This window comes from Mus pahari, chromosome 4 (assembly GCF_900095145.1).
Source record: "Mus pahari chromosome 4, PAHARI_EIJ_v1.1, whole genome shotgun sequence".
In the NCBI taxonomy this organism is placed as follows: domain Eukaryota; kingdom Metazoa; phylum Chordata; class Mammalia; order Rodentia; family Muridae; genus Mus; species Mus pahari.
The window spans coordinates 140,979,655-140,989,921 of record NC_034593.1 but is presented as its reverse complement, the minus strand read 5'-3'; the positions used below and the strand labels follow the sequence as shown (position 1 = coordinate 140,989,921).

Sequence of the window (10,267 nt, the reverse complement as noted above, 5' to 3'; positions counted from 1 at the left end):
TCTACTCATCTCCCCATCTCCTGGTATCTGCCCTTGCAACCTCCCTTGCAACACAAACAAACAAAAATAAATAAACAAAACAAAGCAAAGCATAGAAAACCTCTCACTGTGGCAGCTGTATCGTGTCACAGTGTGTCCCACAGTACATAGACCCCTTTGCCCACACATCTTTACCTTGCAGAAGTTCGTGGCAGTGAGTCACTGCTGTGGTTCCAGGCTTCTGTGACACCATCAATACTGGATCATCTCCAGGACTTCTCCTGGTTATCCCATTATTGCCCTGTGTCATGGAGACTCTGCAGCAGGACTGGCTCCTTTATGTGCCCCAACAATTCATAGATGATGTAGATTTGGGGGTGGGCCAACTCACAGCCCTGGAGTGGCTGTGCTGGTCAGCCTGCGGGCTGTGCCTTATCTAGACCACCAGGGTGAGCTCTCCAGCACTGCTCTGGCTGGGCCTACAGCAGTAGGGGGCAGGGTCAGCAATCTTGCTCTCATGGCGTTGGGGCTGGCTGACCTGCACCAATGTCTCCAGAGCCAGCACCACTATGCCACCCAGTCGATGCATGGGGCCCTCCCTTCCAAACGTCTGCTGCCCTGCTCCTCAACAGCTCCTCCCTGTCTCTCCACCACGTTGACTGTAGTCTCCACTCCGACCTTTTCTCAGTTTCTTCATTAAACCCTAGACTCCACGCAGGGTGGAATGTAGGCTGTGAGCTCAAGGGCAAAAAAAATGTGTTTCTTTCACTTTTATGCACTTGGTGCTAACCACAATGCCTGATACAAATGAGCTGCCCAAGACTAGTGGGCTGAGTCAGGGTCAGAAAGCCATGCACAGCGTCTACCTTACCCGCCCCTCTTGTGAGCCCCCCACTTCTGTTTCTCTGGTTTTGCTTGGAAGTGAACGGGTCATTTAATACATTTTGCATCATATTCTGCCTGTACTGTGCACTTTTCACAAGAACATGGTATTGAAGGCAATTCCCCCCTTCCTACGACACAGGTCAGTGCCACCACATTGATTGGACAGCTTATTTATTGAGCTGCTATTTTTCTCATGGATACTTTATTTTTAGAAAATACAGCTTTAAAAATGAATGACCTAAAATATCTGTAAGAAAGGAAGTGTAGGCAGTTGACCTTGAAGTTACTGACACTGCAATAAGCCAACGTGAGCTCCATTGCTGTAATAACTAAAGACAGGACAGATTTGAAGTCCATCCCGTCTGTAGTCTCATCAAAACAAATAGCTCAGACAACAAAGGCACATGAGATGAATGACAAACTGCTTTGATCAATACTGAGATATTTATTCTGTGTCTCGAATCCAAGAGGATAATGTTGGGATATTTTTACTTCAACTTGGCTAAAACAATTTATGCATTGTTGATCACAAGAAAGGCAATGTGTAGTGTTTATATTAGCATCTGCCAGGAATTGTACTTAACAAATTACTCAATAAATACCTAATTGCCTCGTTTAGGTTTTTTTTTTTTTTTTTTTTTTTTTAGCTTTATTTATTTATTATATGTAATTACACTGTAGCTGTCTTCAGACACTCCAGTAGAGGGCGTCAGATCTTGTTACAGATGGTTATGAGCCACCATGTGGTTGCTGGGATTTGAACTCAGGACCTTTGGAAGAGCAGTCGGGTGCTCTTACCCACTGAGCCATCTCACCAGCCCTAGTTTTTTTTTTTTTTAATTGTGTGTGTATATGTTTGTCTGTAAATAGGTGTGGCCACTCCAGTGCAGGTCAGTGGTATCAGATCCCCCAGAGCTGGAGTCATGGTTATGGGTATGAGCTCCTTGACGTAGGAACCAAATTCAGGTCCTTGGCAAGAACAGTCTGAGCCCTTAACCACTGAGTTGTGTCACTGATCCCTACTGCCTCTTAGACTTTAGCACTCTGTTGTATTAATTGGGGTTCTTCAGCGAATGGAGCCAATATATATGCAACACACATACCCCCCCCCCCACACACACACATTATAGCGGCTGTAGGCTCAAGACCATCCCTACTTTGTAGATGAGGGAAAAGATTCCAGGGCTTCCCCAGTAAACACCACCCATGGACAGCAGGGGACCTTCTCCAAGCTTGGTCTGTCTGACCAAATTACTTTTTTCTTTTTAATTCACAACCTTGGCTTTTTTGTTTGTTTATTTGGTGAGAATGAAATGTCAAACATGAATATCAAAGTATGTGTAGAATGTAGACTCATCCTATCTAGCATTTTTGGAGGAATTGACATTAAATTTATTATTAGGATGGAGAGACGGTTCAGTCGTACCATTTGAATCTGGGTCCCCAGCACTCAGTTGAAATCAGGCTGTAGTGATGCATCTGCAAACCCAGTGCTGGGAAATGGAGACAGGGGGATAGGCAGGACTTGCTCTGGCTGAATTCCTGTCCTCCAGGTTCAGGGAAAGAACCTGTCTCAAATAATAAGATAGGGAGTGATTAAGAAAGACACCTGACTCCAGGCGTGGTGGCGCACGCCTTTAATCCCAGCACTCTGGAGTCAGAGGCAGGCGGATTTCTGAGTTCGAGACCAGCCTGGTCTACAAAGTGAGTTCCAGGACAGCCAGGGCTATACAGAGAAACCCTGTCTCGAGGAAAAAAAAAAAAAAAAAAAAAAAAAGACACCTGACTCTGCCTTCTGGCTGGCACACACTAGTGTACCTTCAAACACAAGCACACACAAAATAGGAGAAGACAAAATTACTATTAGCTTATTAATATAAGCCTTTGTCTTAGAAATCTCGGTAGTGAAGATGCTAAGGTAGGCTTGAAAGGAAACTATATTTGACCAACATTAATCTTTACTCTTTCCCTTGGCTTCTCAGCATAATGATATCACGAGACAAGCGACTTCTCCAGTATATCCTCTCGCAAAGGTAATGTTACCTTTGGCACAGATAGCGCTTTATTCTTGCTGATGTCGTTAGAAAATGACAAGGTCGGCCGAAATGAGAAATTGACAGAGTCTCTGTCCCTCTAGCTTTTAATAAGCATTGTCAAAAGAAATAATAATCAGTTTTGAGCTTGTTTGTCCTTGAAACACCTTTAAAGTGCTCCCCTGCAAAGCTAAGGAGACCAGAAGCAGTCAGGAAAGCCAGGCAGATTGCGTGCATTCCTTGTGGATGATAGAAATAAGATGTTTCTCAGTGATTCAGATGTCTGAAGTGTTTTCCTTGGATGTTGGAAAATAGTAGTAAAGCAAGGCCTGCTGGGTTAGTGAGCTGTGTGCTCTAACATGTGCATGAAACACAGGCCTGGTGGGTTAGTGAGCTGTGTGCTCTAATGTGTGCATGAAACACAGGCCTGGTGGGTTAGTGAGCTGTGTGCTCTAACATGTGCATGAAACATAGGCCTGGTGGGTTAATGAGCTGTGCGCTCTAACGTGTGCATGAAACACAGCTCTCTAGGCAGGCAGTGTCCTTCTGGGCTTTATCCCAGAGCCTCCCCCAGACTCCACTCTCAGGTAAGACTTTAGGAAAGTGGTGAACTGTGTACAGAACTCTGCTCCTGCCATTGGGTTTTGCTACGGCTTGGATGACTGTCCTCCGAAGAATTCCTGTGTGGTAAAGGCTTGGTCCCCAGCTTTCAGTGACACCAGGGGCAGTGACCTTTGGGTGACCTTTGGTTCTAGTGAGGATAGTCATAGCGTGAGCGCTCCTTGCGCTCTTCTCTATGCAGCTGCCGTGGAGTGAGCACCCTTCTCTCAGATGAAGCGTAACCATGGTGAACCCCAAAGGCAACGGGACCAAGGAACCAGAGACTGAAACCACCAAGCAAAAGAAATCTTTCCACTTTTTTTTTTTAAAAAATTTTTTTCAAACCTTTTATTCGTTCTTTGTGGACTTCGCATCATACTCCCCAAACCCTCTCATCTCCCCTTGTACCCGTCTTTTACCCTTGCAACCTCCCCTGCGGTGTGCACTCTGTGTCCCACAGTGTTTGCTTGCAAACGTTCACTGCAGTGAGTCATTGGTCTGGTTCGAGGCCTCTGGCTTCTGCTAAACCATCAGTACCGGATCCTCACTGGGACTCCTCTCGGACATCCTGTTGTTGCCCTGTGTCATGGAGATCCTAGTTTTGGATCTGTAGGACTGGCCTCTTCATGGACTCCAGCAGTTCATGGATGGGGTAGACATTGGAGTGGGCCAATTCAAAGCCCTGGATCTGGTCCTGAAGGTGTCAGAGATGGTCAGCCCACTGTCTCTTCTGCCCTCATGCATGCCCTGGTGCCAGCTCACCTGCCTGCCCCAAAGGGGAGGAGGATGTCTCTCACTGTCTCTGTCACCACTGCCCAGCAGATCACAGGCAGAACCAGCTCTCTTGTGCTCACATCCTTGGGGCCTGCTCACCTGAACTTCCCCATATCCAGGCCCAGCTCCAATACTGCCTCCTAGGTGAGGTGCAGGGCCTGCTTTCCCCGTTGCTGCAGCAGTTGGGGGGCAGGACTGTCCCTGCTACTCTCATGACCCCAGTACCAAGTCTCCCTCCTGTCATGCTAAGTGGCAAGGGTTGAGGGTGAGGGACACTTCAGCATATCAGACAAGAGGCAGGGTCAGCTCTCCCATGCTCACACCCTCCTGGCTGGCTCACCCACAACCCCCATGTCTACGCCAGCTCCATTGTGCCGCCCAGATGAGGTGCAGGGCCTGCTCTTCCAAGTACTGCAGCCAAAGGGGAAGGCCTGCTCTCCTGCTCTCCTGATTCTGTCAAGGCCAGCTTTCCTGCCTGCCACAGAGCGGGGACCCCCTCTTCCTTCCCCTCTCTCAACCAAGCCACAGGGAGACTAGTAGTAGGGCCATTTCTCCCAAGCTTGCATCCTCGGGACCAGCTAACCAGCAATTCCCGCAATGTGCAGGACTCTCCAGAGTACTGTGGCTGGCCATGGGCAGGATCAGCTCTCCCGCTCTTGTGCCTCTAAGGCCAGCTCCTCCCAATGCCCAGGTGAAGGGTAGGACCAGTTCTGCACAGCCCTTTGGCAGTAACACACCCCTGCTGCTGAAGGGCCACAGACCCAGATGTGACCACCTGGTGGCAGCACAGGTCCCTATGGTCCAAGGTAGTGTCACTGGCTACTCACATTAGGTTGTTCCTCACACCCTCCCCTGTGTCCACTTCCTTCTGCTTCTCCTTCTCTTTCATTTCTCCACGACTCACTTGCTCCTCTTAGTGGTGCCCAGGTTGCTCAGGGTCTGGGATCATCTCAGGAGAGGTCTCAGGAGTGCTATGCCCTGCTTGTGCACTATGGCACAGGGCAGGGGTTATCTTGGGCATGGTCTGTCTCCATCCCCTAGGCCTGGAGGGCGACAGACTAGTGTTCATCTCAGGCCAGCTCCTCTACTGGCCCACCTAAGTGGACATTTGTCTCGGGCTCACTCCTGCCTGGGGCCCGCTGTCCCAGGTGGAGTTCTTCCTGTCTCTGGCTTCCTTCCTGTCCTGGGAGCCTGTCCGGGCCTACCTGGCACTGGATTGGTGGTCATCTCAACCTAGTTCCTTGTCCAGGCCCTCTGGTGACAGTCTAGTGGTGATCTCAGAGTCACTTTCTCGAGGAAATGTCAGCCTTCTAATCCTTCAGATGTCCATAGGTCAGAACACTGAGCATAGACATAGCCACTCTCCTCTCTGCCACCTCCTGACGTCCATGTGACACAGCAGCCACACCTACAAGGGCAGGAATGGCTCTGCTTTTTAAGTTGCTCCATCCCAGGTGTCTGTCACAGTAGCTGTCTCACTTGTCTGATGGGTAGCTGACTGACACTGCTTGTCTCTCTTCCATCCTTCTTTAGGGCTCAAATCCTCACTTCCCCTCTTATCTACACTTTGTATTCTTAGCAAAGGGTGCTATAAACAGGGCCCTTAAGATGTAGTGATGACCCACAAGTCCCACTGTGTGTTTTCTTGGATTGGTGGTTCAGTCCCAAGGAGCTCTGGGGGTACTGGTGAGTTCATATTGATGTTCCTCCTATGGGGCTGCAAACCCCTTCAGCTCCTTCAGTCCTTTCTCTAACTCCTTCATTGGAGACCCTGTGCTCCATCTAACGGATGACTGTGAGCATCCACATCTGTATTTGCCAGGCACTGGCAGAGCCTCTCAGGAGACAGCTATATCAGGCTCCTGTCAGCAAGCTCTTGTTGGCATCTGCCATAGTGTCTGGGTTTGGTGGGTGTTTATGGGATGGTTCCCCAAGTGAGGCAGTCTCTGGATGGTCATTCCTTCAGTCTCTACTCCGAACTTTGTCTCTGTAACTCCTTCCATGGGTATTTTGTTCCCCCTTCTAAGAAGGATTCTGAGCTTCTTGGATAATATCCACTTATCAGTGAGTGCATATCATGTGCGTTCTTTTGTGATTGGGTTACCTCACTTAGGATGGCTCTAGCTGTATATGTAGCAGAGGATGGCCTAGTCGGTCATCAATCAGAGGAGAGGCCCTTGGTCCTGTGAAGGTTCTATGCCCCACTGTAGGGGAATGCCAGGGCCAGGAATGGGAGTGGGTGGGTTGGGGAGCAGGGAGGGGGAGGGGATAGGGGATTTTCGGAGGGGAAACTAGGAAAGGGGGATAACATTTAAAATGTAAAGAAAATATCTAATTAAGAATGTAGTGATGAATCAGTATTACGGCGATCTCTCCACAGCCTTATTGTAAGACGATACACAGTTCAGTGCAAAGAGCTTTTCTGTAGGCGCCAGTGTGACTCAGGAGGAATTTGCCACAGTCAGTGAGACACTCTCCCCTGACACTCAGGTCAGGCTTGCCCATGTCTCATCTCTTCTCCCACAGGCTCTCCGTTCCAGCCATGCTGCTGACGACACAAATCAGCCTCCCTTCCTGCAGACTGGCGCATTACTGTCCCGCCTCTGTACGGTGTGCCAGGGCTAAGGTCCCTGCTGCGGATGCTTTCTACCGTCTTCCCTTCCTGCAGACTGGCGCATTACTGTCCCGCCTCTGTACAGTGTGCCAGGGCTAAGGTCCCTGCTGCGGATGCTTTCTACCGTCTTCCTGGGCACCCCACACCCTTCACTTCACCTGAGCCTCAGGTGAGTGGCCTCCTTTCCCAGGACGCATAGTTTAATCTAGCACAGGAGGCATCTTCCAAGAAAACACTTAAGGATCATGTGAGGAAAAATTTCGCTAATGGCTCTTGGTGGGAGGACTTGTAGATTCCCTGACTTCTGCTAAGTTTATCTTCTTATAAGAAGCACAGGGAATATACAGAGAAAGACAACACAGCAAAGAGAAGCCAATCAAACAATAGAGCTGTGGAGATGTATGGGCATGTTAGATCCATGCTCAGCTTCCTCACCTGAATGAAGTCATGATAGTGTTGCCTTATAGGGTTTATATGAGTTTCTGATACCCAGAGGAGCCAGGAGACACAGGCACACTCTTGGAACAGATTCTGAAAAGTGACTGCTGAGTACAGCTGGCAATCTAAAAGCAAACAGTCAATCAACAAACCATGAGGGAAATACATAAGAGGAGCATAAAGCATATTTTTTGGGAACTGCAAATACGATCTGCAAATTAAAATATCCAGTGGCTGGAAAAAGAGGCGCCCTCGTCAAGAGCTGTACATTGATCTAAATTAAAACAACACTTATCAAGGTCCAAAGTAAACATTGCAAGAAGTGGACACCATGATGAAATAGAAGCCTGGTGTGGAGGAGACATTTGCAAACTCTAGCCTGGTGGTGTGGGTTGAAAGTGAAGCATCTCCCACAGCCTCATGTTTTAACGCCAGCCATTGGTGCAGGTCGGGAAAGTCCTGGAACCCTAAGGAGGTAGAACCTGGCCAGAGGAATTAAGGCACTGGGTCGGCCTGGCCCCATTTCGTCTCTGCATCCTGACTACAGAGAGAACAAGAGCAGGTGCCCATCACTCACCCTTCCAAGCCCTTCCTGCCAGGACGGGCTGTGTACCTTCTAACCATGAGCCAAAATAATCCTCCCCTGCACTGCTTTTCCTCAGGTATCTACTCCCAGTGATGAGAAGAGAAATTGATACACACAGGAATAATTAAAATTCTCAGGCACAGGAGAAATGGCAAAAAGAAAGGCCATACTCTCTTGAAAATGCACGCTGCATTCTAGGACAGATTCAGAGAAAGAGAGAGGGTCTTACAGAAGCTCATCTTTGTCCAGTGTCCAACTCCCAGGATAAAGTGAGAACTTCACCCCTGACAGCCTCCACCTCACCCTGTGAGCACTGCGCTGCTGAAGCCCAACAAGAGCTGCTTTGTAACCAGAGAGCAATGGTAGCTGTGCTGGCTGGTTTTAAGTCAACTTTACACAAGCTAGAGACATCAGAGAGGGGGGAGGCTATCGAGAAAATGTCTCCATATGATTGGGCTGTGGGCAAGCCAATAGAACTTTTTTTTTTTTTAATTAGTGATTGATCAGGGAGAACCCAACCCATTGTGGGTAGTGCCATCCCTGGGTTGGTGGTCCTGAGCTCTATGAGAAAGCAGGCTGAGCAAGCCATGAGGAGCAAGCTAGTAAACAGCACCCCTCCATGGCCTCTGCATCAGCTCCTGCCTCCAGGTTCCTGCCCTGCACGAGTTCCTTGACCTTCAGTACTTTTATTTATTTTTATTTTTATTTTTATTTTTATTTTTATTTTTATTTTTATTTTTATTTTTCGAGACAGGGTTTCTCTGTGTAGCCCTGGCTGTCCTGGAACTCACTTTGTAGACCAGGCTGGCCTTGAACTCAGAAATCCGCCTGCCTCCGCCTCCCAAGTGCTGGGATTAAAGGTAAAGGCATGTGCCACCATGCCCGGCTTCAGTACTTTTAATAATGAACGGTTATATGGAATTGTAAGTCCTTTTCTCCCCAAACTGCTTTTGGTCATGGTGTTTCATCACAGAAATGTAACATTAACTGAGACAGTAGCCAAAAGGGATAGCCATATGCCTAAATCCTTGGAGCTAGCTGACAAGAAAATGCCCAACCTTCCCTCACAAAGGCCAAGACTTCTCTTAAGTCTTGAGGCTGCAAGTGAGAGCAGTTTGCATAAAGACATTCTGTTGGTCTGGTGCTGCTGTGTATACAAATGCTAAATTCTAAACACCAAGATCTGGCTACCCTCAGATGAGTGAATTCTCACATACACTAGACTTGGTGTAATAAAATAAAAAAAGCAGCGACAGCCAATTACTGAGGAGAATAGAGGTAGGTGGGGCTGTAGTTACCAGGCTGGGGGTTGCAGGTAGGGACCACAAGAGACAGGCACGGAGAAAAAAGATGGAAGAACAGGAGGTCTTCATTAGATGGGACATACCAGGAACGTGTGGCTAAGATCCATTAGATGGCAGATCAGGAGCACACGGCTAAGACCCTTTAGACTGACAGATCAGGAGCACATGACTAGGAGAAGTGAGCCCCGAGGACAAACTAGCAACAGCAGCCCAGCTGAGACTCACAACAGCAAGTAATTGGAAAGCACATCTGGGAAATAGCCAGTCTAGCATAGAAAATAGATGAGGGATAATCAATCAGAGATTGTGCTAATGCTGATTAAAGAAATCAATAGGACTCAGCCTCAATTATTGGGGGGCTGTCTGGATCATATTAAAAAACAATAGCATTATATGTCACAACAACAACATTCCTACAGGTACCATAGCAACGAGGATGCCCTCGTTGCCTCTGCCTGCCTTCTCAGGCTTGCCACCTAGTGCTTCCGCTACCCCAGGCTGTCAGGCCTTGGGTCAAAGGTCAGGAGGTGGCGACCTGTGAGACTCATCAGACCAGAAGGTGACAGAAGGAGCACTTTGCCTTCTGTTGCTGCCCAACACCCGTGGCCAAGACTGGGTGGGCACGGAGCTCAGTTCAGAGACAAGTTTGGTCAGCCTGCTTTGTTTTGAAGAAATTTGTAGCTCCAGGGGAGAGAAAAGGAGAAAAATGGGAAAAGAAAAACACACATACCAACATACATACACACTCCCAGGTAAGGGTCGGAGGAAAGGATTCCAAACAAGCAACCGTTAGACTGACTTTGAACTTCAGCAGTCTTCAGATGGCAGAAGACACCCCACAGATAAAGAAGAAGGCTGGTGTTCAAGGATGCAGCAGAGAGCAAGATAAAATGAATGGTCCTGCTCAAAGCAGAGAGATCGTAGGCAGTTCTCCACCTAAAGAAAAATCACCAGGAAATCAAGCTGAGACAGGATGTCAACAAGAGGAAGACGAGGAGAGAGACAGCAAGGATGAAGGAGGCTTCCATGAGGAACAAAGGAAACCAGAGTGAAC

The 10,267-nt window shown here is 48.2% G+C and overlaps 1 non-coding gene across 1 annotated transcript; it reads right to left on the bottom strand.

Moving 5' to 3' along the window:
- Positions 1-5,569: 5,569 nt before the first annotated feature.
- Positions 5,570-5,701, bottom strand: LOC115063924. The gene has a single exon (XR_003843790.1). It is a non-coding gene; the product is annotated as a small nucleolar RNA SNORA17 (small nucleolar RNA).
- Between the last annotated feature and the right edge of the window lie 4,566 nt (positions 5,702-10,267).